This window comes from Camarhynchus parvulus, chromosome 2 (assembly GCF_901933205.1).
Source record: "Camarhynchus parvulus chromosome 2, STF_HiC, whole genome shotgun sequence".
NCBI lineage: Eukaryota > Metazoa > Chordata > Aves > Passeriformes > Thraupidae > Camarhynchus > Camarhynchus parvulus.
Genome location: NC_044572.1, coordinates 39,551,319 through 39,576,904, shown reverse-complemented (window position 1 = coordinate 39,576,904; position 25,586 = coordinate 39,551,319).

Genomic DNA, 25,586 nt, shown 5'->3' with positions numbered 1-25,586 from the left:
CAGTGTTTCTCTCTCTCCCCCCCAGATTTTGCAGCATCATTGCTCTGACATGCCCACTATGATCATACCCGACATTATCCTGTCTGTTTTTCCTCCTGACAGCCACTCACATGAAATTCTCATCTGAAGGAGGATTTGTGAAGACACCGTTGCCTCTGTGTGTTGTCTCTGACTTGTTCCCTTTTTGCAGTTCCTGTCATAGCTCCTTGCTGCTCAGTCTCAGTTCTCTGATGAATCTAATCTGCTTCCCCCTGCTCCTTGACTGAAGATACCTCCACAGCTGTTACTCAGCACATAGCAAGGGAGACAGCTCTATCTTATTACTCTCTTTTAAAAGCAAGAGCCTTGGGCAGAATGTTTGCTTTCTTGGGGGTTGGACTAGATGATCTCCAGAAGTCTCTTCCAGCTCTAACAATTCTGTGATTCTGTGTTTCTTCCCTTTTAAGTCACTCCTTCCTTTGCAATCTGAGGTGGGGTCTTCATTTCTCAGCCCAGCTTTGGACCCTGGGGTTTGGAGAGAACCAACATGTCTGTCAACTTTCACTCAGTCATCAAAGTCACCTTTTTTAATTTGGAAAATGTGTTCTCTGTATTGGTCAAATTCAGTAAATACCTTTAATGTGACTGTATGTGTGTGTCCATTCACACTGAGGTAAGAGCCTGGAGGCAGCAGTCAAGATTCAGCAACCTGCCCCCACATCTCTCTCTTTCCAACACAAGGCTTCGTGAAGTCCCACATTTTTCTACAGATCTACCCCTTACCTGTGGTTTCTCTCAGGTCAGCTGGACTGTGTGTCCAGCTCCTCCATTTAAAACCAATTTGCTTCATCAAAGAGTTTATTAGCATGAGTCAAATAGACCCCTTCAACACCTTCAGACTATTTCTCATTGAAGACATATCTCTTTTCCTTCTAGAAAGGAGGTGCTGCAAATACATTTTCACCTCCTAATACCCCAGCCCTTGCTTGGCAACTTCTTCCTCAGAGTCAGTGGAATTTTTCAGTGTGGATGTGAAGGGATAACCATACTCCTCAGGGTCATATGTGCCCTAGCCAAGATGTGCAAATTCCCCTCCCAGCTCTGCTAGAATGCTGACACATTCATTACAGAGCTTGGAGTTGAACAGCAAGGGGCAAAAACCTGCTTAGTTGAGGTGCTCTGTGAACACATTTTTCCCTGCAATGAAGCAGAGAGGAGGCTGAAATGTGAAATGATCCTCACTATTTGTACAAGGGCTTACAGTGTAGTTGGACTTTATTTTTAGCTCTTTACCACTTTTTTTTTGGCCATTTATTATTTATTTCACATCTTGAGAGAGGCCACTCTTGCTCATCACTCTCTGAACTTTCAGGTAGTCAATGACTTCAGCTCATGCCTTTCCGTGCTTTGGATAGATATGGTCCAATAAGCATGACTACTGCTGGCAGACTCCCAAAGTTTCATTTGCTAGAAAATAAGCCTAATGCCCATTATTTTATCACCAACGTACAAGTTTCCAGATAGTTTTCAAATTTGAGATTAGGAGGCATAAACAAGCCAGTTGATTAATTACAAGAGGTGTTTTATACATTAGATTCCATTTTTCAGCTGCTAAGTAAGAGGGAAAACCTCCTCATCTGCCAAAAGAGTGCCTGTTTGCTCATGTGGCTACTTTGCATGGGAGCAGGCTGCGCTCTCTTTGAAATTCCTGTTAACAAAGAGGAAAGATTCCTAGTCTGAGGAAGCAATGGAGAATGATCAGAATGAGGACAGCCCCACTGTCCTTGCTGGTGGTTCTTCTCCTCTGGATCCTGGATGACCACACAGTGAACCAACGTGCCTTTCACATGTTGCTCTTTATTTCTCTCTATTCATTTTGATGGAGCCTAACAAAACCCCAGCATCAAATGAGCACAGCCAGAGTTCATCTTCACCAGAGGGAGGTTGGGAAAGCCTGTCTCCTGCTTTCCATGAAGGCACACTCACCTATAGCAACACCAGTGATTCCCAGGATCTGTGTTGTTCCCTTGCTGCCTTTGTAATGGTTTCTCACCCCAAGGCTGCTCAACCTGCCCACACTGGTGGCAAACTCAGCCTAACCATGGCATTAGAAAGGGCATCATAGGAACCCTTCAGTGTCTGCCAGGTTTGTGTCAGACATGCCAGGGTCCTTGTTTCTCCCCGCTAACTTGGGGCTCCACAACTCCTGATAGCACTGACTTCATGGGGCTGGGACACCTTTTGTTTCCATGCAGGAATGCTGTCTTTGCAGCTGAGTCTGTGTCTGCTGCCCTTCCTCCATCTCACCAGCAAAGGTCCCCCTCTCTTAAGGTAACCCCAGCCCCAGACTGAGAGATACAGAAGGAGAAGGGAGGAGCCGGCCTTCAAAGGTTTTATCTCTGGCACCTCTCTAACAGCATCCTATCAATTTCAGCAACTTCTTCCAGCATTTCCCCACGGACAGAAGTTTTTAGTTGGCTTGTAACAAGATAATTTTTTCACTAAGTGAAATTGGTCTTGCTACCAGAAACAGAAGCAGTGGCAAATTACATCTGTTAATTCCTATCCCTGCATCATTCCCAAGTGGTTAAAAGCTCTGAGTGCAGAAGACAGCAGGGAAGGGGGAAGGGCAACTAAGTGATGCCACAAAAAATGAAAGCTATCTTGAAACAGAACATTAGAGTATAATTGAAAGCAGCTGCACTTTTTAGTTTAATGCCCATCCTAGATCCAAAATGAAAACAGTAGCTACAACTGTAATGAAATAAAGGCTTAAAACAGTCCTAATTAAGAGTGAGATCTCACATATCACACACCAGGTCTTCTCCTGCCTTCTGGAGAAAGGAACGAGGGTCATTTGGCACTTGCCAATGTCATATCCTGACATTTCTAAAAAGTTCTAGTAATACACCATTCAAAGACTACAATAGCTACAAAAGCTGACTGAAAATGCTATGAATGACCAAAAGTTAAAGTTGGAGATCTCAGAATAGATTAATGGTTTATGCATAATAGTGGGACATAAGTAGAAAACTAAAGTACCTGAAAATGAATGAAGTAAATAAAGTTCTAAATCAAAGAAGAGATTGCAGTAAAACCCATTCTACCCTCCAACATCCCACCTTGCTCTATTGACAAAAATGCCTGAAACCCACGCACACTGAAAAAATGCTATGTCCTCTAAAACAAGGCAATAAGCTAGACAAGGAAGACCATGGAAATAAAGACAGTGCATCCATATTTCAAGTGTTTTCATGACTGATGATGACAGATCCTTTCCTGGATGTGAGTGGTATAAGAAGGAACTAATTTTCTTTGGCTTTTCTCATACAGAAAACAAGGCAATGAAGCATAGATAATATGGTTTGGCAAGTGACTTCTCTGGGTATTCAGTAGGACAGATCTTTAGCTGGCATATATCAGCATAGGATCATTGCCTTCATATTAATTTAACATCTGCCCCAGTTCATTAATGCTTCTGTTGCTGTTCTTTCTTAATGGACATTCATACATATCCTAACAAAGAAATCCCCAAAGGAGCTGTCTTAAATCAATGGAGCAAAACAATTTACCCCAATAGTGGAAAAAAAATATTGGAATGCTATTCAAGAATTCCAAAACAATGTGAGCAACTCAGTCTGGGATTTGTTTGAAAGAAAAATGAAGATTCAGGGCAAGGCTAAATTTATTTCTGCCAGAACATGGCTGCCCATTCTTATGCCTTTAGCCTCTATGCTTGTATGCTTCTGTCTACTAAACTAAATCCAGTGCTAGTATCCAAAAGCACTCCCCAATACAAGGACTGCCTAAATTAGATTAATTATCATGGAGCAAGCATGTGTCTAACCCTTTACTTGGATTCTTCTATTGATCATAGCTATTTCTTTGCTCAGTATTCTGTCCAAATGTATTCTAAACATAAAATATAGTGTTTGGTGCTGACATATGAGGAATGGCAGGGGGGAGAGGGGGGGTTATCTTACTTCTCAGTCAGCAGCTACTAGCTCAACATACTCTTGACCATCTGATTGCTTCTCCTTGGACCCGAGAGTATTTCCTCCCACAGGCACTGAAATCTGTACATTTGGAAACCATAGCAGTAGGAATAAACCCTTTTATTGTTTCTTTGGATATTGAAGCTTGCCTCAAAGGTCCACATCTGTCTCCCCTGTTTATTACCTACTTAACTATTGGCTGTTCGCTGGCTCTCCTGTCCTTCAGTCCACTGGCAATTCATCTGCTCTTAATGAGGTGTCAAAAATGATTGATAATGCCTCTGTAATTATCTCTGCCTGCTCTTTAAGAACATTCAGGTGAGGCTATCTGTCCTTGCTCATATGTGAGCATTTAGTTTGTCACCATCCTTTCTTTGTTCTTTTTCAGCAGCCCAAACAACTGCTTCCTTAATTGTTTTCTCACTTTCCCACCAACTGAATCAAAAGTACAGCTCCAAATGCAAAGCAACAAATTCTGTACTTGCACATATCTTGCTTGTGAAGTCTCAGTGGGATCAGTGATAAGTGCAAGATACAAATCAGAGCTCAGGTTAGCCTTAGAGAAATGTGCTGTATGCTTCACTCTACTCCTGGTTAATAAGTTTGGATCCCAAATGGGCTTTGATTCCTGTGCTTTCATCTGATGTGCCAGTCTGGGGGCCAAGTTTCTGTATTAAAAGACACATTTTACTCTTTGATGGGGGTAGCCTCTGAAGGCTTTTGGTTGAACTCCATGCCCAAAGCAGATGGCAAAATCAGTTGTACAACCCAGGTCCTTAATTTGGTGTGGATGAATGCTCTAGAGCACCTATATTTCAATGAAAAGATAAAATTATTTGCTTTTGAGGTACACAGGGACATTTCATCCATTTATTCAGATTATGGTGCTTTGGAAATCATTACAAATTAAGACAGAGGAATGACCAGGACCGATAAAGCCTGCTTTCACTGAAAAATGAGAGTAAAATAAATGCTGATGCATAGAATGTCAGGAAATTTATTGTGAATTTTGTCTTCTTAGGAAAGATTCAGTGCATTCTAACAAACACAAATTAATTTCCTTCAGGTAGACTTGATTGTAGGTAAGAACCATACGACTGCACCATTTTCTTTGCTGACATTTTAGGAGTGTAAAATAACTGAAAAATTGAAGGCAATGAAACTGAACAGCAAAAGGTACATGACATAATTTTAAAAGCATCAGGTCCAGGTTTTAGAAACTCATTATAATTCTTCCTACAGACTTTGGTGCACAGATGTACCCATCCAATACATGTATATCTATATACACCAAGGCACTTATAGTGAGTTCTTCATCCTGGTATTAGAGAGGAGGCTTCACTGAGCATATTTATTGGGTACTCCTCAAGAAGGCTGGTCTCACCCAATCTTAGACATCTAAAGCAAAGGCATTTATAATAATAAGTTACTCCCTGTAGTCTCCCTCCAGTCAATGGAAAAAACAAGGCATGGCCTATCTGTCACTTAGGTATCACCTTCAGAAGAGGAGGAATTGTACTCTAAAGTGTGTCTTTTTCTCCCACTTGGGAGATAACTCCACTTAACCCAAAGGATCCCTTCAGAGTTTTCTTCCTCTGCATTCCCTTGGATTTGATGAAAAATCTGACCTGGTCATATAGAGATGGGTTTCTCCACAGTTGTTTCAGAAGTCTGCTTAAGGTCAGAGGAGAGATTTGGACAAGAGACTAATGGTTATGGGTTTTATTTCCTTACTTGTGGAATAGGAGAGTTTCTATTGGTATGAGATGAGAGCACAGCTCCTAGCACCCTTGCTGCCATTCTGAAAGGGAATCAGTACTAGAGCAAGTCCTGCTGTTTCTTCTGGCTCAAGCCTAATGAAATGTGCACTAAGGTTTATTAAACTGATCCTTCCATCTGTTCCTCTTAAGATCTGTTTTTGCAGTTCTGATGGAGTGCTATGAAGAAGGGCTACAGTTTCACTGCCATCATTATTTTTTTATTAAGTTCGCCCACATCATGCAGTAATTGGGTTTCCTGATTTGGAATCCTGAAGGTTCTCAATATTCTTTCAACTTATCCATCATGTTAATGTCCATACCAAAAACATCTTCCCCAGCCACTGGCACAGATCATTATGCACCCTGCACTTCAGCCCTAGGCAAGTCCCCTTCTATCCCAATCCAGTTATCCTGGCACAGATGGATTCTGCAGCTATTCTAACTCTCAGTTAGTTAGAAGAAAAGATCTAATGTTGGCATCAATGAGAATTTAGTACATAACACTTTTTGTCCCCAAACTGGAGAAAGCACACTAAACTACCCTTGCTTGTTGGGAGGATGACATCCCGAAAACAGGATGCTGCTGTGCACATTGCTCTGCATAAGCAGTGGGACCAGCCCAAAGTGAACAGCTTCCAGTTTGGGTAATTTTTGTGATCAGAGTGATGAGCTCTATACAGTTATCCATGCTGGAAACATAAACATGTATATACAAAGCACTGAAAAGATTATTTTTCAACACATCAAGCAACTTGTCTAAAAGAAAGCCAGAATGCTTTATTCACATGAAGACAGGCCTGGAAACATGTTTATTCAGGACAGACATTTTAAATCCCATTTCAATGTACATATCGCATGGTGGGTTTTCTTTTTTCTTTTCTTTTTCTTTTCTTTTTCTTTTCTTTTTCTTTTCTTTTTCTTTTCTTTTCCTTTCCTTTCCTTTCCTTTCCTTTCCTTTCCTTTCCTTTCCTTTCCTTTCCTTTCCTTTCCTTTCCTTTCCTTTCCTTTCCTTTCCTTTCCTTTCCTTTCCTTTCCTTTCCTTTCCTTTCCTTTCCTTTCCTTTTCCTTTTTCCTTTCCTTTCCTTTTTTTCCTTTCCTTTCCTTTCCTTTTCCTTTCCTTTCCTTTTTTCCTTTCCTTTCCTTTCCTTTCCTTTCCTTTCCTTTCCTTTTCTTTTTCTTTTTTTTTTCTTTTTTCTTTTCACAGTGGGGATTTGTTGTTTTTGGGGTTTTTTTTAAGTGCATAAATATTCAAATTTACATTAAAACTTTTAAACCACGTAGCTTAATGCTTAACCACTTTAACGCTTTCTTCATTCATTTTGGGTTTTACTCTTGAAGCAGACATCTTGGGATGCAAAACATCTTTCCTTGTGTTTTTCAAAGAGATTTAGGTGAATCTGAGCCTGAGCATGAAGAACCAGTACAGATTAAATTGGTGCTTGTTAGATCTTCAGTAAAAGCAACAATGTTCTGGAGCATCTTAGTCCTGAAGGCCAAACTGTGACCAAGGAAATGCCCAGCAGGAAGCAAAAATACACGCATTCATAAACAGCACAGTGAATTCCCCTGCACAGACCTTGTTCACTCAGCCCAAAGCAACTACAAACTACCTCAGGTTTGGCACTAGTCATAACACCCACACAGTTACTGCAGGTCCCCCGCAGGATGGCAGCTAATGAGGTGCTGATAATGCACCACCTCACCAAACTGGAGGTTTCAGAGTCTCCGACCCTGGGAACACCTGTGTGGGGAAGGTGATTGCACAAGGCACAGCTCTGACCCCTGATCTGGGCATGCCCTTGACCCCCGTTCCTGGCACTCCCCTGGCCAGGGAATTATTACCAATATTTTCAGGTGCAAACACAAAGCTTCCTCCCTGCCAATTGAAAATTATTCAGCTTTTGCCAGATTGTTGCTGCAAAAAGAAGCTTTGGAAGCATTAGTGGTACAGTAAATAGTGCTGAGAAGGCAAGTGTGTAACCCTGAAAAAACAGCAACTATCAGAGTGACTGACGTGTTGTTTAACTTCAGCACTTTCTTGTTTTAATTAAACATGTCCCTTCTTTCTTTCTTTCTTTCACGAAGACACTGTCGGCTAAGGAGCATAATGATTAAAATAAAAATTAATTATTCAGATTTGCTGAGGACAAAGAAAGAATTCTTTCTCAGTACATTTACAGTCAGTCTGCCAGGGCCAAGAATCAGCACTAAGTTAAAAGAAACCCAAGTAAGCAATTAACAGGAGCAATACCAGAGGTGGGAGCTCAAAACACTTCAAACATAAATGTTCTTCAGGTGCTGTTTTAGTTCAAACTGGCTGGAAAATGAGAGCAGTGCACTTCTTCTTCAGAAACTGACTTCAAACACTGAATTCTTAACCCTTGCCATATAACTCACTCCAACCTTATTCTCAAGGCATAATCTTAGACGCACATCTTCACAATCAAAATTGTAATTGTTTTACATTGTTGAGAAATAGGCAACTGGAGACAACATTCCTAACATGTCAAATTCAGCGCCATATTTGGAAGAAAAAAGGATTAATCTATTACTAGTCTCATTTTCACCCACTACTTACTGTTTTGTTCCTGTTTTCCTCTCAGGGCCATATCGTTGTGGGATCCAAGAAGTCATGCCAAGTCTGGCACAGCTCAAATTTCAGCTAGAAACCCACGGGAATGGCACTTTATAGATAAAGTGATTCAGAATCAAAGATAGAGCACAAGAAACTGATAGCCTTGTTTTCATCTTTAACTGATAGCCTTGTTTTCATCTTTAACTGATCATGGTAAAATACAGATCAAATACTGACGTGGAGAACTCTGATGCTTGAATAGCCTGAAATGACAGTGGCCCATCCTAGTGCAAGAGCAGAGTTTTGGGACGAGCTGTTCTTTCTTGAAATTTAAGTTTCTTTGAGCATATGAAGTTATCTCTATAAATCATGTTGGAAATATGCTTAAAATCTGCCACACTTGTGAGTAATTCCAGTTTTACACTGCCATAGATATATCAGTACTGCTTATTTTTAAGGATAAAGTATAATTATTAAAGACAAAAAATACTCTACACAAAGAAAGTTATTTGTTACATATAATACATTAGATTAGAAAAGGTCAGATGACAACAAAGCCTAACTATGTGCCAAGACTCCCAAATACTCATTCAGCTATTAACTGGGCACTTCACAGAGAAGAGCCTTGGCTCTTGGCCATTACATTTGACAGTACAAACTTGGTAACTCCAAGTGAGTGCTCTTTGAAGGTCAGATGGTTGCTGCTTTGGTTGGCTTTCCACATTTGTCAGAAGCAGCCAGTCTGACTGCAGACAGAGACCAGAGCCACATGCGTGGCTCCTCTCCACTTCTCCAACATTTGGCAACGCGTAGCTGGCAACCACCTTCTGAATCAAATTACTTCTGTCAGACTTTTCAAGAAATGCAGAAACTGGAGACTAGAAAAGGAAGGCAGCCTTTTGTGTTCCCTCCTGGTGGTAAGGATGCTTCTTAGAAGCAGCCAGAACTTGGTTTTCCAGGAAGTACTCCTTAAAACATGATTTTCGTCTCACCAAACCTTGCCAAAGTAATTCATGCACAGCATTCACAGTAAAATAGGATCTTACCATTAATCACCTCATTTAAAAAGGAAAGTATCCTCCTTATGTGCTTGAGGATTTTGCCTTTGTTGGGGTTAACCCACAGGTCTCCTGTTAGCATTTTCTGCTCAATTAATTCTTTCAAAGGGATTATTGAATCTACACAGATATTATGTAATCTAGGTTAAGTCAGGAAATAGCATAATGAGAAGCAGTTACATGGAGAAGGGAGGTCAAAAAAAGCAGCAACAGGAACTCAGAAAATACGAGGATATAAATAAAAGGACAGGTGCTATCTTCAGTCCTGTAATGTGATTTAGACTCAGTAATTGACCTAAAAATAGAGGAGACTAAAAGAAAACATTCTGAAAAGCACAGTAGAGGCCATAATCTCAGCTGGTGTAATTCAATGTACTTCCAGAGGAATGAGTACAGAAGTGAATCACTACAGCAGAATAATAATAACCTATATATTTATAGAAGAAGTGGCAAAAATAGCACTTGTCAAAAAACTTTACTCAAAGCCAAAGCAAAATGCTTATCGAAGTAGACCACATTCTGTGAACAGAGCTGTGATTACTATATTATGATTACACTAAAGGCAGGCGATGCATAGACTTAGTTAATTTTAAATGCAATTTAAGCAAGAAATACTTGGTAACTGTGATACAGATGGTAACAATCCCAAAAAGGAAGGGATCATGTTTATATTTTCCTCCATGGCATTATTTTTGGAGTGACAATGGCTAAGTCAGAACAAATACTTGAGTGGATCCTGCTCAGCTGGGTATATATCTGATCACATTTCAAACCTTGCCAGTTTTGCCTTGGATATAATTATCTCAGGCTCTGGAGAATTATTGAAGGAATTTTACTTATCAGAGGCAACTGGCGATTTTCAAGGAGGGGCATTCCCCATCAGCCTGTGGGCAAAAGGAAACCAAAGGCTGAGATTGCCTCAGACAACATAAGCCTGACTTTTAGATTTCTTGCTTTGAAACAAGATATTAGATCTCCAGTCTTCCCTGTTTCAAAACCACCCTGCTCAGCTTCTGAGAAATTTTACTGTTGAGAAAACTTGAGAGACAGAATAGATGAGGAAATGCTACTTTCCTCTTTGGTTGATTTTTTTTTTCACTTGAATAGAAAACTTTCATAAAGTTGGAAAAATTCTGCTCCAAGAGGAGTAAACAGGAGGAGAAACACGCTTTCTGGCTGGCATCCTTCAGGCCAACAATACTGCTAAATCTGTGCTTTAATCACTGACATTTTATGCAACCGTCTATAATTAAAAGCAGAGTTTTCACCCAAAATGTATCTTATGCAAGCAACATATGTTTTGTGCAAGTGAGCTTAACTGTTCCCATGCACTGAAGGAGCAACTCCGTTCCTGGAGAGCTGAGACCAGCCTCCTTCCAAGGCTGCTGTGCTCCAGGAAGCCGAGCGTTACCCTTGCCAGGCTCGTGGGGAGCGATGCCCTCGCTGTTGTAGATCAGCGTAGTATGGTACTCACTACACTGATTTAAACCCCCAGAGACTGTGACTCCTGCAGGAGCAGCACTGTCTGACTGCTGAGCCTTCGCACAGTGCCAGGATAATTGCATCCAGAAGCAGTTTTCACCCACAGTGGCTAAATGGAAAGCCCTGTAGCAGAGCTGGCTCCCCAGATGCACTGCTGGGTCACTGCATCCATTTCACACTGAGCAGCCTCCTATGAACCATTTCAGGATGGTGCACCTCAGCATAACCGAGCAATGACAACTGGCTAAAAGGGCTCTATTGTCTCTTTCAGTAAGGTTAACGAATAATTCGATAGCACAAAAATCACACTGTTTAATTGAGAGTTTTCATAGCTTTTAAAATGTTAACAGAATAGCATTCCAGCCTTCCCAAAATCAATGAAAGCTGTATGTGTGTGTTATTTCTTTGAGAACTAGCACAGTCACGAAGTGTTAGGGTTATTGGCTTTAAATGGAAGCCAACAAATTATAAAACATCTAAACCAACAGCTTTGATTCACACTACTTGCTTTGCAGCTGAATAGGCTAAAATGAAATAAAACTAGTATATATGCCTCAAGGTTAAAATATAATTTTTCTATGGAGTAGTAAAGTAAGACATTTTGTTTCAAACTGAGGAATAACATCAAAACCAAAAACAAACCAGGAAAATTTAAGCACTGCTTTGACCTGTTTGCAAAGCATCAACAACTTCTCAAAAAGAAAAGAAGGCAACTTTTCCACATCAGTTTGAACCAACTCTTCTCAAATGCTTAGAAATCTCTTCTAAAAGACAAGAATTGGCACCAACTTCAATTCTGTGCTGCAACATCACAAAACACAGTTTAGTAGGATAATATAGCTCTTCTTGTTCTCTTAATATTTTCCCCTTGGCTTGTTTCATGCAGAAATGTCCTGAAGATCCTTTTTCCATTAGTTCTGTTTTGCTTGAAATACTGATCTGTTGCTGATGTGCTCTGTGAACCCATTACCTTATCCTCTGACTAATGTGTCACTGGCTGTCCCTGCAAAGCTGACACAATGGTGCCAAGATGCCTGTAGAGCAGCAAAAATGTTTTCATGGTTTGGTTATTTCTACTTAATCACTTTAGAAATATCAGAAACGCTGCAACTGGTCACACGTGGTGTCACCACTTCTATTACATTCTATTAATGTAGATTTTGTTCAGGTCTTTCCTAGAGTGAACCTGTGCTTTATGTACATGAGTATACTGAGTATACTCTGCCTTCTGTGCACAAGAGGCTTCTTGTTCCTCACTGGAAATTCTGACATTAGCCTTGCACATGGTCACTTATGATGGTGCAGTGGCACTGAAATGCTCAGGAAGCCTCACTAGGTGATTATACTCTTCCAGCAGAGACAAGGGTGTCTGGGGCTGTGCAGCAACAAAAATTGCAGACCAAGTCTGCAGCAATGACAGATGTGATTAGCAAATCTGTCCAAACTCTGTTTAGTAATAGGAAAACTCTTCCTGATCATCTAGTGACAATCATTACATTTGGATTGTTTGAAATCCCATTTATTCCATATTTACCAGTTCATGTTTTCTCCAATTTGCCAGAAGATTCTGTCTTAAATGTTGTCAGTGGGCTGGAACAAGATTATATTGAAAAGTGGCCAGTGGTGTTGGGGCTGTTTTGAGACAGACTTGTAAAATAAGCAGCTGATTGGTAAACCAGTAGTCTCTTCTCTGAATATCAATATTAGTGGGATGATGAATACTACTTCCTCTCAAAAGTTGAAAACACTGTATCCATTTAAACAGCAACAGCATTGTTTTAGCTGTCATAAGGCCTCTGGCAAGATACATGGGAGAAGTTGACATGTTTTCGTAGCCAACTGACATAATTGGGAGAAAAAAAAACAAGCAAGAGTTTTTTCAGTTTCTTCTGCAGTTTGGAAGATCTTGTCTGTTGGGTCCCCCCCCCTTTTTCTCAGCTATATTCACAAGTCTAAGAAAAGACAGTACCTTTTACTTTTATAACAAGTACATTAAGCAAGGGGGAGCAAGTGCAAATGTGCTTGAGGGCTTAAGAGTAATGTAAGGTCTTTGATAATTGAATTCAAAACCAGCCAACTGGAAAACCTTGAGTGAACTTCAGAGTTCTTTAATGGTAGATAGGGATGATCAGGAAAAACATATGGCATCCCCCTACATATAAAATTTTGCAAGTGTTTTGCTGAATGTCATACCCATCATCATCAGGGGAACATCTTAGCAGATGTTCCCAACACTGACAGGTCTCAGGTGAGTGAAAATAGTTTAGACAGCTGGGTGTATAAGGGGATAACATAAAACACAGTTTATTCCATCATAAAATTCTGTCACAGAGTATATTTTTTTATCCTAGTCTGTCTCAAGGTTTCCTGTTGTTTCCCCAACCCCCTTTCCTAGGATAACTGCAAATACAAGAGAGGAAGGTGAACTCAGATACTCCATATCATGTAACAAGCCACAGAAGTTTGTCTCTGAGCAAACAAGCCATTCTGTTGTCAGCTACTTTTGAAGAGGTTGCAGATGCACAAATTGATCTTCATGCTGAATTTGATGAGCAAAAGTGGAAGCACTTCAGTATGTCACATATTTCTAAACCCAGACTTTCCCAGCCAGATGATTAATTAATACTCCATTAGGATGTGATATCTGATACCAAGACCTTTAGTTCCAATGAGTAACCAAGAATTTGGATACTCTGAGCCCTTCATCCTCATTCAAGACATTGAAGTAAATGCAGTTTTCCTCTGGCAATAGTCTTAGAAAACAGGATATAAAAGCAATGTCCTCTCTTTAAAAGTGGTTACTAGCAAGCTGCATGTGTTTTAGAGGCGCTCTTTAGGCTTTGCTCTTACAATACCAGAGCCCCCCTTGCCCTGTGTGCAGAAGATACAGACAGCACATTGCCTGTAGAAAACAGCACTCTCAAAACGTGAGACTCTGTATCTAAACATGAGTGGGGAAGACAAACTGTTCTGCAGGGCTTGGAGCTGGATATATCTGCAGATTACTCCCCAGCCCTTAGGCCCTGCTGGGGTATGTCATTGTTCTGCATTGGCACAGAGGACTGAATCTTCCCTTCAGTGAATGACAGAAAGGAAGAAAATCAAAGTGGAAAGGGAAGAAACACTTGCCACAAGCACTCCCACACCTGGGGGGCCATATGGGAGATGATCTGGGTGAGCACCACAGCAGTCCCATGCATGGTGGGGAAGGTTCAAGGCATGCAGGCAGGAGCAGTGCAAACTCTCGCTGATGATCAGACTGACAACCCACCAAACTGGTGAAGCCACACCTTGCCCTCTCCCCATGCAGAGCCAGAAAAAGCAGCTCCCTTCCACTCGATTCTCACCCCACCTGAAGCAATATCCCCACAGACCCTCACTCAGCATCTGTGAGCACCACAGCTTAGCACAAAAAGATGGGGTCCTGGGCTTGTCTTAATTCTCCCAGGCTGCCCTGCACTTTTGAAATGAATAATTATTTTTATTAAAGAAAGATACTTTGATTTCTGGCTTTTACTATCTTCCTAAACAGGCATTTACAATCTCTGTCTTCATCAAGAAGATGCTAAAGGATGCCTCCTTATTTAAGAGAAATTTTTAATCCCCTTGACTTCCAAAACAATCTGAATAATCCAGCCTTAAATCTCCTCATCAAGGCCAGATTTATAAACTCAATCAGACTTTTGCTTGAGGTTTTGCAAATTTGGTTTTAAGTTTCTGTATACTTAGAGCTGCACAAGTCAGTTTGAAACTTTGAGAAATTAAAAAGAAATTAAAACCTCTACACCAAATATTCCTTCCATTGTAGCTGACATGAGAGAAGATAAATATTTTGTATGAAGCTTGTCTTCCCCATCAATTTGGTGGCTAAATTACAGCTGCTGGGTCAAGGACAGATGAAGAGGATAAAGCTAAAATCTTCTTGGTTTTTGTCTCCTTTAGATCAATTTGAAAGATCAAGAGTTTAGTCTTTCACACTTTCCATGGCTTAATAAAGGATGCATCAAGGATGTTCGAGTTCTTGCATCTTCATGAAGGACCGAAATTGATATTAAAGACTTTACAATCTCTTTTATCTGAAGTTAATTAGCCACTGAAAAATAAATTAGCAGAGTCTAAGACAATTTGACTTAAAAAACCCCCTTTCTTTTATTAAACATCCTCTCATTTGGCTGTGGCAATTCACTACTTTTCTATTTCTCCAATCACTGTAAAATTTTGCAGGACTTCATTTTCAAAAGTGAAAGAGGGAAACAATAAAAGTGAACCATCTGTTTTCTGAACACCTTTCTAATCATGCTCCACAGATTCTTTCCTTCAAAGGTGAGCTTCACCCAGGTATATTTGTTTAAAATTTGAACAATTTTCCTCTATTTCAACAGGAGTTTCTCAGCCTTTTTTGATATCAAGCACCTCAGCAGACCAGCCTCCCATCTGTTCTCATCTAAGAATGATGAGGTCCTAGAAGATGCTGGCAACAGACAAGGAGGGTTTACATTCATGGTGCTTGAGTACATTTAATAAATTAACAGTGATAGTAGACCTGAGAAATTCTCATTTCCTTGACAGTGATGAAGATCTTGGGTAGAGACAGCCACTGTATCTAAAATTAGTTACATAAACCTGCAAAACAAGGTTTTTTAAATGCAGGATGCCTGCTTGTAAACTATTTATCCATACATTCCTCATGAGAGTGAGTGACACAATCTTAGCATTATAAACACTAACCTTAATGAAACTCCAGTTTAAAAGTTTTTAACTTAAGACAAAGCCTGAGACTGATTTTAAAAGTAACTTAATTTTTTTAAAATCTTGTTGGGCGAGGGAGATACCTCTAAACTGGGAGGGAGGCATGTCTTCAGTCAGCTGAAGAAAAATCTTGCTTTTAGTAAAGTCTGCTTTACTGGCCTTGCAGTATAGCAACAACATTTTCAGTATAGTGATAGCTTTGAAACAATAATATTGAACCATATAATTCCAGGAAAAAGAACAGGAGTTATATTGGCCTTCACAGGCTTTGGGATAAAACAAAAGACAGGTTTGCTCCTACTTTTAAGATGGAAGAGTTCATGTTTCTTCTTGCCCTTCTATGCACTGATGAAACAATATGATCTTTTCAAAATTCAGTGAAGATCCTAATTAAAATTAGATTCTCTTATCTACAAAGCCTTGAAGCTGTCATAATTTGAGTGCTATTCTTCTTGATCTACTTAGCCCTGACAGCTTAAGTCAATGTTGAATTAAACTTGTGCTAAACCATCCCCTTTATCAGCATCTTTTTCTCTGATAGGAATCCCTAGGCACAACTGAAATAGGAGAACCTTTTAAGTAGAGTGGCTAAATAGTCCCCCCAAATTACCATGGGTTTCTTTCCCTCATGCTCAGGGAGGATTCTGGCAGTTAAAAACACTTTCTGCAAGAGGACCTTTACTGTGATAAATGAGAACTGCTCTATTGATTGTAATGGAATTACATTTAAACTACTGCGGGTAAGGATCTGAGCCTCTACATTTTGTATGTCACCCCAGCAGACATTACAGCAGGGTAGGTGGTGTCCCAGCTTAAAAATTTTTAAAAATACATAGAAAGCAGATAGAAGCATACAAGGGATGACTTCATTATATACACTACATTTTCCCTGTGTTTCAAAGGGCACATGCAGCTGGTTTAAAAACCTTTCAGTGGGAAAGCAGAGCATGGACATTATTTATGATTCACCTCCTGGAAAGAAAAATATCTTTCCTCCTCAGCCCTTGATGAAGGCTGGGCAGGGAAGAGCCAAGTATCAGCTTGAAGAGCAAAGCTGTGGGGTAGCAATATGGCAGAGGCAGATCAACCCAACAGACACCAGAGAGGCTGGAAGCTTTTCTCCCCTGCCCCACTCAGTGGGAAACAGCCTCACAGCAGGAGCAGTGCTGGTGGTGGGATGCCTTCCACCAACCCAGGTTTCAGGAGCTTCAGCTTCAGGAGTGTCCAAGTAAAAGCACTCTGGCCAAGCCCAAGTGGGACTGGCTAACTGACCATCACAAGCATAAACCTCCTAATACGTCTCCTAGCTCAGACAGCCTTTCTGGAGCAGAGAAAGGATCAATGGTGTTATGGGAGGTGGAAAACAAGGCATGGTGTCAGCAAGGGCTGGGGCAATTGAACAGGGGAATTCCCTGCATCTCCCCCTCCCACCCCAGCATGTGCCTGAATGAATGCATATCTCCATGCAGAGCATCTTCTCCAGGTAGGCGTCTTACCTCAGCTTCTTCCTCCTATTCCTCCACTCTCTGCAGAGTGTTCAGGGCTTCTCCCATATACAGATTGCCAAATTTTTGGGTTTTATTGACTTTTCCAGGCACTCCTGTGACCCCTTGACACAAATCAAGTTCTGCTTCATCCACCTCAGCCACTCTCTTCTCCCTGGGAGCATAACTTGCAGATTCTCATCACCCTTCACCTATCCCCTCTGAATGACATCTTTGCTCCAACAAGAAATGAAGTTTACGTGTGGAAACGCACAATGTTTGAGAGATGAGTAGATAGTTTGCCTCTGACAGACACAGAGAAACCCCCAGAGCATGGCTGCCAGGTGAACAAGGCGTGTTTTGCTCAGCTGTGTGCTCTGCAGTTAGGCAGGAATGTACCAAGAACTTGGCTGACTCCTTTCCTGGGGAATCTCCCAGAGAAAAGCGACGTGACAGGCTCTGATGTGACATGTAACATACAGTAATTAAGCGCTTCTTCATTACGGCAGAAACATTGTGGCGTTACTGATAAGTAATGATTTAATTACTCCTTCATTTTTACAGAAGAGGCTCCAGTATTAAACCAGTAAGAAAAGAGAAACCAGAATAAACACGAACCACTTATATGAATACTTCAATAGCACATGATTATTGCAAGCACCCTCTGACCTTCTCCCACCCACTCGCCATCAAGTGTGCAGAGAGCTTCCCAGGGATATTGTTGCCATCCAACATTATCATCTGTACACACAGTAACTCACAACGTCCAGCACAGAAATTCTGCTCTCCCACCAGCAAGACCTAGCTGAGTCAAATGCTGCTGCACCCACACAAGTGCACACACAAGTGCACACACATACACACACACACACACACACACAACATGTATGGCAACAGGAAGCTGGAACAGCTGAGGTCCATGTGTCATGAACCATTGTGGTTTTCCACAAGGGATGAGAACTAGTGTTTCAAACCAAGTTCATCAGGAACAGCATCAACAGGCCTGCAGCAAGGGGTGCCATCAGCCAACTCTCCCTGAATTCAGGCAGCCCACACAGCTCAGGCATCTTCTCAGTTTGTGTGGAAAAGCTGGTTCTCCGTGGAGCTCAGTGCAGCACCTGCAGCAGAAGGAGCACACTCGTCAGACACCCAACACTGAGCTCACGTAACGTGAGCAGTCGTCACCCATCCGCCTCTGCAGCTAAAACTGACTGCCGTACCCAGAGCTGCCATCACCACGCTGTGTCAAAACAAATCTACCGGCAGCACATGGAAAAGCATTTCAAGACTGATTAAAGACTTGCCTGCAGGATTTTCCAAATGTAAAGCCTATTTAATCATTGCATTTCTGTGTGCTTTCAGGAAAAGCAACTCGGCTTTGAATGACTCACCCTTCCCAGCCCAAACCATTTGTTCTCTGTGCTAAGTATGGCATCTATTTACTCAGGCAGTCAGGGGCCAGGTGTGAAATGTGTGTCAGGTCTCCTCAGGTCCACAATTATGTACTGTCATATTTTTTATTGAGGTAGTTTCCATGAAAGACCTTTTTTCCACACCCTCAGGACAGCTTGGAAATTCAGAGCTCTTTCCTCCCAAAACAATCACCTCCATAGTGGCGCTCACAGAGAGAACACAATGCTGCAGAAACAAAAATAATTGTGGAAAAATACTGGAACACAAGCATTTAAACAATAGTGGTGGGTATTTTCCAGAAGCCTGCTGACTCCAGTGATTTTGCTATACAGTAACTTTGTGGGTGATGGCTGCCTGAAATGTGATCCATTACTGGAAGCTAATTACATGCAGTCAACCCTCTTAAATTCCTTTTTCTTCACACTGAAAGCCTGTCCTCATACACACATACTTAAGAGATTCCAGAGGTCTATGTAGAGCCAAATGCAAGAAAGACACTACATGCCTTTTGTCATATAAACAATAAGAAATTAAGGTAATTGTCATGGCTATCTGCCACCAGGATAAGGAAAGGATAGTTCCTCATTGCCACACTAGAAGTCTGAGGGTGCACCATTGCAGAGCTGTGTTCTGTCATTATTGTTAATGTTGTTAATGATGTTAAACCCAAATCAACCCTTTCAAAAGTACAAAAGCAATTGCCAGTATGGTGGCTCAGTTCAGCCTGAATCAATAACACATTTATTGTAGAAATGCTGATCTCATTGAAGGCAATCTCAAAACTTCTGTCTCACATACAGTTCAAAGTACATTGCTGAACTTGGGAAGAAAGCTTGCTAACTAAAAAAGCACAATTTCAAGTTCAGCCAGGAATTTTAGTACATTACACAGGGTGAGAACCAAATGGAGAGATGGATTTTCTTTAATTATCAATTAAAGATCAATTAATTATTAATTCTTGTTTTCAGCATTGCAATTTACATCTGCTATCCTGCAACTATAGCTTCAGGGTTGCCACAGCTTTTGAAAACAAAAAGATGTTTCCATGTACTTCAGAGCTTGTTGTTTGAAGAAGTACCTTTATACCTCACCCAGCTCTCCTAAACAGATCATCCTTTTTTACTTCAGAACTTCAGAATAGAATCAGCAAATTTCACTTTGTTAATCTCTTGGTTGGCCCTGTTCATAAAAAAAGCTTATGCATACATACATAATTTGGTCTGTAAAAATCCCTAATATATTAATCAGTTCATAAATCTTGCAAAAAAACATGAGAAAAGAACAAATTTCTGCTGACCCGTTAATACATTTCCCAGTGAGATTTACCATTAATAGCAATTGGAAATCTTTTCTGGTAAATGAAAACAAGCTTGCTTGAAGATTCAATCTGAAGAGTCATGAAGTTTATTCAACCACAAATGTAACACTAAACACCAAAAGACTAAAGACAAGGGGAAATATTCTAGTTTGAGTACAGCTGCAATGTGGTTAGACACCCTTGTCTTGAAAACCAAACAGGCTGTGCTGGTGTTTTTCAGTTTATAGTACTGGAAAGTTTGATGTACCAAAAATAACTTGTATCATTCTGAAGGAAAGCAAGCTCCCTATGGTTTTAAAGGATGAAGTCTCTGGGATCCTAACCTGTGATGTATCTGCTACTAGTGGTAAGCAAGTCCCTTCAAGAGTGAGAGGCTTCACAGACCTCATCCAAAGAGCAGTTTCCCTCCTTTTACAAGTGGCCTAAACCAACACAGCAGGCAGTGCTGGGGTGAGACTCTGCACAAACTGCTCTCAGTGAGGGTGGCATTTCCCAGACATGGCATTCCCCAAAGCCTTTGTCCTTCAGGACTACACAAAGAAAGGGACGGAGGGTTTTGTGTCCTGTACCAGCCACCAGAACTCAGAGCTTCTGAAATAGTGAAAAGGTGTGTTGGTTGCCCACACAGTCACATTAAGAACATAAAAGCCAGCATCTACTTAAGAACCTGAAATCTCTCTAGTATTACCTTAATTCAACAACTGCTTTCCTTTGCCACTAAATTTAATTAACAGGGTATAGAGATACTGTCTAGAGGGCTTATTTGTTGCAGTCACAGGTTTTTTTTCAGACAACATGATACGTTTCAGTATTCTCTGTGGCTAAGAACTCCATTTATAAGAGACTTTGCTGAAAGTGAATGCTAATCTGGCTTAGGTACAGAAATAAAAAATTGGTAAACCATGAAATGCAGCATTGAGCACAAAGCTAATCCTCAAAGGAAGAAAAAAAGAATAGGTTTTGATAGGGCTTTTTTTTTCCTCTCCTTTTTGTCCCGCTTTGATGTCTGAAGGCAACCTGGAAGTTCTGGGGTCTGTTCTTCCTTCCCAATTTTCCCCTTGCTTTTATATATTAAAAACTTCCAAAGCATATTTGAAAGAGCATGATTTTATAACCACATCTATGTACAGAAAATGTGGATTTTTCTAACATATACCTAAATGTTTTTTTACAGATGTGCAGACAGGCATAGAAACAGACCTCAGTGCAGACAAGGTTTAGCTAATACGTTCAACTTCAATCTCCATTTAAATATGAGTAGAGTCAGCTCATACACTACCAGTGTTAGGGTAGATGTATTTAAAAAGACCTATTTTTTCCAAATTAAAATGGAGCTATGAAGAATTCAAGAGATCACAAACTCTTTCTTTATAAGGCAGTGACTACTAATTGCGAAGGATGAAGATACCTAAACAGATGGCTTAACATGGACTTTTTATTTGGTTGGTTTTTCTGTTTATCTGGGTTTTGTTATTATTGTTAGTGGTTTTGTCATGTTGGTTTGGTTTTGGCGTTTTTTCTTCTCAATGTCCAGTTCAATCTGCCCCTAACAGGCTATGAAATTGCTGCTTTGTTAGGAAATCTGCTTGCAGACTGCCCCACCAAAGCAGCAGGATGCTCACAATGTGCTTTTAAAAGCTCAATCAGCACTAAGAATAATACAGAAGTTTGATTTCCAAAAACTTAACTGCTTCTCAAGTTTCCTTGCAGTAGGGAAATCTTAAAACCATCTCATTTTTCATTCTGGCATTTCTTTTGGAATTAGCAGCTGTATTCAGACCCACAGCCAACTCAAGGAATTTCCTCCAAGGGTTATAACTATCTCCTAGGAGAAAAACACAGCCAAACACACTTGTAATGCCAAGAACCTATTAATTTACAAATGCAGAAGAGGAGAACTGATCCAGGAACATGAGCTGCAGTTGCGCTGTCCAGTTTTCACTAACAGGGCAGTTCCTTATGAGCTTGAAGGCATTACATCACCCACCTAAATATCTTGCTTTCTAGGAAGTTGTATTGCTTTCTGAGCCAGCTGGAAAACAAAAGGTTGTTCACAAAGGTCTGTAAGAGCTCGATATGGTAGCCAATGGATGTGACTAAGGATCTCAGAAACAGCATGAGCTGTACCAGTGTCGCCTCATTTTCTTCCACATTCTGTGTAGCTGGTACTGGGATCAGGGAGCATTGTGAAAGGCTGAGGATGGAGGTGTACTTGGCTTAAATGCAGTATGAATCATGGCTTTGAAGCAACAAAGCAACTCCTTTCATGATTAAATAGGGCAAATGAAAGCATCCAAAGGAGACATTATTTTATCTGCATGTGTGTGTATGTACAGCTAACTGAACACGACTAACCACAGGGAAATATGACTGAGCTTGAGAGATGTATATCCATACATCTGCACATGCACATGTACATACTCATGGATGCACTGGCATGCAAAAAACACCTCCTTCACATATCGTTATGGCATGGCATGTATACATCTCTGTCTGATGCTTGTCGGTGACTTTTGCTCCTCAGATTGACTCCAGCAAAACAAAACCAAAGCTTCCAGGCATTTCCCTTCGTAAGTGGCACTGTTGAAGTACTTACACTTTCAAGGATTCATCACACCAGTTTTCACTTGAAGAATCAACAATGAAGGGATTTCTTTGTGAAAATCAACTCCTTAACCTTGTTTTAATGAAGAACCTGCAGAGAAATTCCCATCCTCTCTAGATGGACCACCAGGTGAGCTGTAAGAATAGTATCAATTTGTCTTGATATGTTAAGCAAGGTTTGAATTAATTTTTCCACAGATCCCCAGTGGAAAGCTGCCACTCCTTTAGTTAACACAGTCTTGGCACAACTGGGCACGGAGTGCTCCAACCTCGTCCAGCAGTTAGTGCTGCAATTCACAGTGAGAAGACACTAACACTTACATAGGATTTTTCTTTTCCCGGACTTCATTCCCAGCCCATGCACGGAAAATCTCCTTGTCTCTGCTACAAATACCAGCCTCTCAGGAATGCAGCTTGATTTTCATCCCGCTGGACATACGAGAGCATCAGTGCCATACAAATCAAGCCCACCTTCCCTTCTCCTCAACAAACACCCACAACAGCGTCTCGGAGAGTAAGAGAAGCACAAATCTGTAAGCATTTCCTAGGGAAACCATCCCTGCTTCCTAGGATGAGCAGGGACTTTCCTTGTTGAGAACTGTATCTATATAATGTTACCATTGTTAACTGCTAACAACCTTGACTTCCAAGCATTTGTATAGTCTTACCTCTGAATATGTTTTCTTCTCTACAGTAATCTGCACTTCATTTAAATGCATGCCCTCTACAACCCAGCATCCATTGCCTGATATTGTCTAACCAAATTGCTGTTTTCTGTTGCAAGAAACAGAGATCAGAGCTTCTGAATTTCCCTTTTGTTTACTACTCCAATTATTACAGTGAGTTCTAATGTCATCTCACCTCCATGACTGGGGATGTTAGATGTCTTCTCCTATGGAAACAACTTCATATCCTTGGTTATCTCATTATCTTTCTCTACATATTCAGTACTTCAGAAGTAAGTTCATTTTCCTTGAAGACAAGGAAAACTGAAATGCAATGCTCCAGATGTGTGCTCATCACAGATTTTATTCAGTGGTTTATCATGCCATTCCACCACGCTGTTTGATTATTTCCCTCCTAATAATTTCTGGTGTTTGTAATTGAAGAGCTTCCCACTGTGCCTCCAAGATGTTTTTTCCATTTGATTACAGCCATTTTAGAGAATAACCTCATGTTCAGATGTGCCATCTGCAGTACTTTGTAATTATTCACACAAAATCCAATCTTCTTTATATCATCATCTGCCAACTTAGAAATGTGAGAACCTTCTGTATTTTTTCACAGTTAGCTGTAGGCTGGACTGCCCTCCATAACTGTTTATAACCCACAAATGTTATCAGCTCATTATCAATTCCCTTCTCCAGGAATACACTACACAGCATTGCTCCCATTCTGATTTCCATGGGACACCTCAGAAATTTCAGTAACCATTCTCCTTCAAGTCAACAGATGATTTCTTCTTACTTTTGTTTCTTATCTTTTAACCAGTAACTTATTGATAGGTGACTTTTTCCCCTTCTCAACTGCTAGCCTAGTTTCTTTCAAAACATTCGCTCTACTTATTCACAGTGGTCCCTTAATACCTGATGAACTCTTGGCTCTTGCTTTAGTTGGACTCTTGTTTCCCACTTAGGAAAAAATGTTCCCATTAGTTTTGCCCATACTATGGCTTTACATGTAACCTCAGAATTTATATTCTCCTATATTTTCCTTCTTTAGATTTCCCTCCTAGAGTTTAAAGATTGTTTTTAAAAGAGATCTCATTTACTCTAGTTTAGCTTGTTTAGCTCTTTTTCTAGGTGTGGAAGTAGAGTGATATCCTTTTCGAAATTGATTTAGATTCACTCCTAGACCTCACTGCACATTTAAACACGTTGCAAGACTCCATGACACCTTCAAGTGTTTAAGCCTACAGCTGCTCCTTTTACTTCCCTTTTTTTGCTTTCTAATGCTTCTGATTTTCCCCTTTCAAGCTTAGAAACAAATGTAGTAGATTTTCTGCATGGCATCTATTTGGTAAATAAAAATTCTATTATCTTCTTTTTTTCCTGGGAAGACCAGAATGTGGATCACCACATTTTCTGTTCATACTCAACCCCTGAACTTCGTGGCAATTGCAGTGCAAAATCTTGCTACCAAAGACTTAAGAATATGATGTACATTAACAGTGAAGAGATCTGTATCTAATAGTGTACCAAATTAGGAATAAAATAAACACATAAAGCCTGAGTCTTAATACACACAGACCAAATACACTACCACAGATCTTACCCATAGAGCATAACACTAGAAAACTAGCAGAGAAAAATCACCGTTTTAAGAAAAAAATAATGTTGACAGTTATCTTTTACCATTTAGAAAGAAAAATATGGATGTTTTCAGTAAGAAAATCAGGGTAGAGAAATTAATCACATTTAAGCTATTAAGTCCCAGCTCTACTTTTCCTGAAACATCTTAATAGAAAAAAAAATCACTGTATTATGTATATCCCTTCTTATTTTCTATCCTATGCTATCTCCTGCAAGTAAGGAAACATCCATTTCCTCTCATCTGTATTTACATGCTAAGGTATTATAGATAAAAATATACCAAATTACTCATTTCTCAGCAAAATTTGTTTTGTAAATGAAGTAACTCCTTGAAGGGCTTAACTTTGATAAAAGTGTAAAAGTTTGTGCCATTGACTTCAAAAGGCAGCACCTAGGCTTTTCTAGAGAAAGTAGTTTTGGAAAGAAAGGTGTGAAGTAAACACAGTAAAAAGAAACATCTTCTTATCTTCTTGGAACCATCATTTCTACAGAGTAATGCCTAACTTTGTTTACATTTGTTTGAGTCAGAATTTAAAGCTGGAAAGCCAGAAGTTCAGCTGCGGTAAAACTATACCAGAGCCTATCTCATGGACCAAGTAATAAAGAAAAAACCAGAAAACCTAAAGATAACTGATTAATATTTTTCTTAGTCAGTTTTGGGAAGAGAGGTTCTTTTTGAATACATTGCTTGAAATTAAATATTTAAAACCTTCCAAGTGTTTTTAAAGTGTTTTAAGACTGACCAGGATTTCTTAAATGTTAAATAATTATGTTCAAATTTTGTGGAGAAATTCCTGCATTCAGCTGTGAATAAACAACACCAAATTCTTGATTGTTAGTACCTCCAGCTTAGAGTC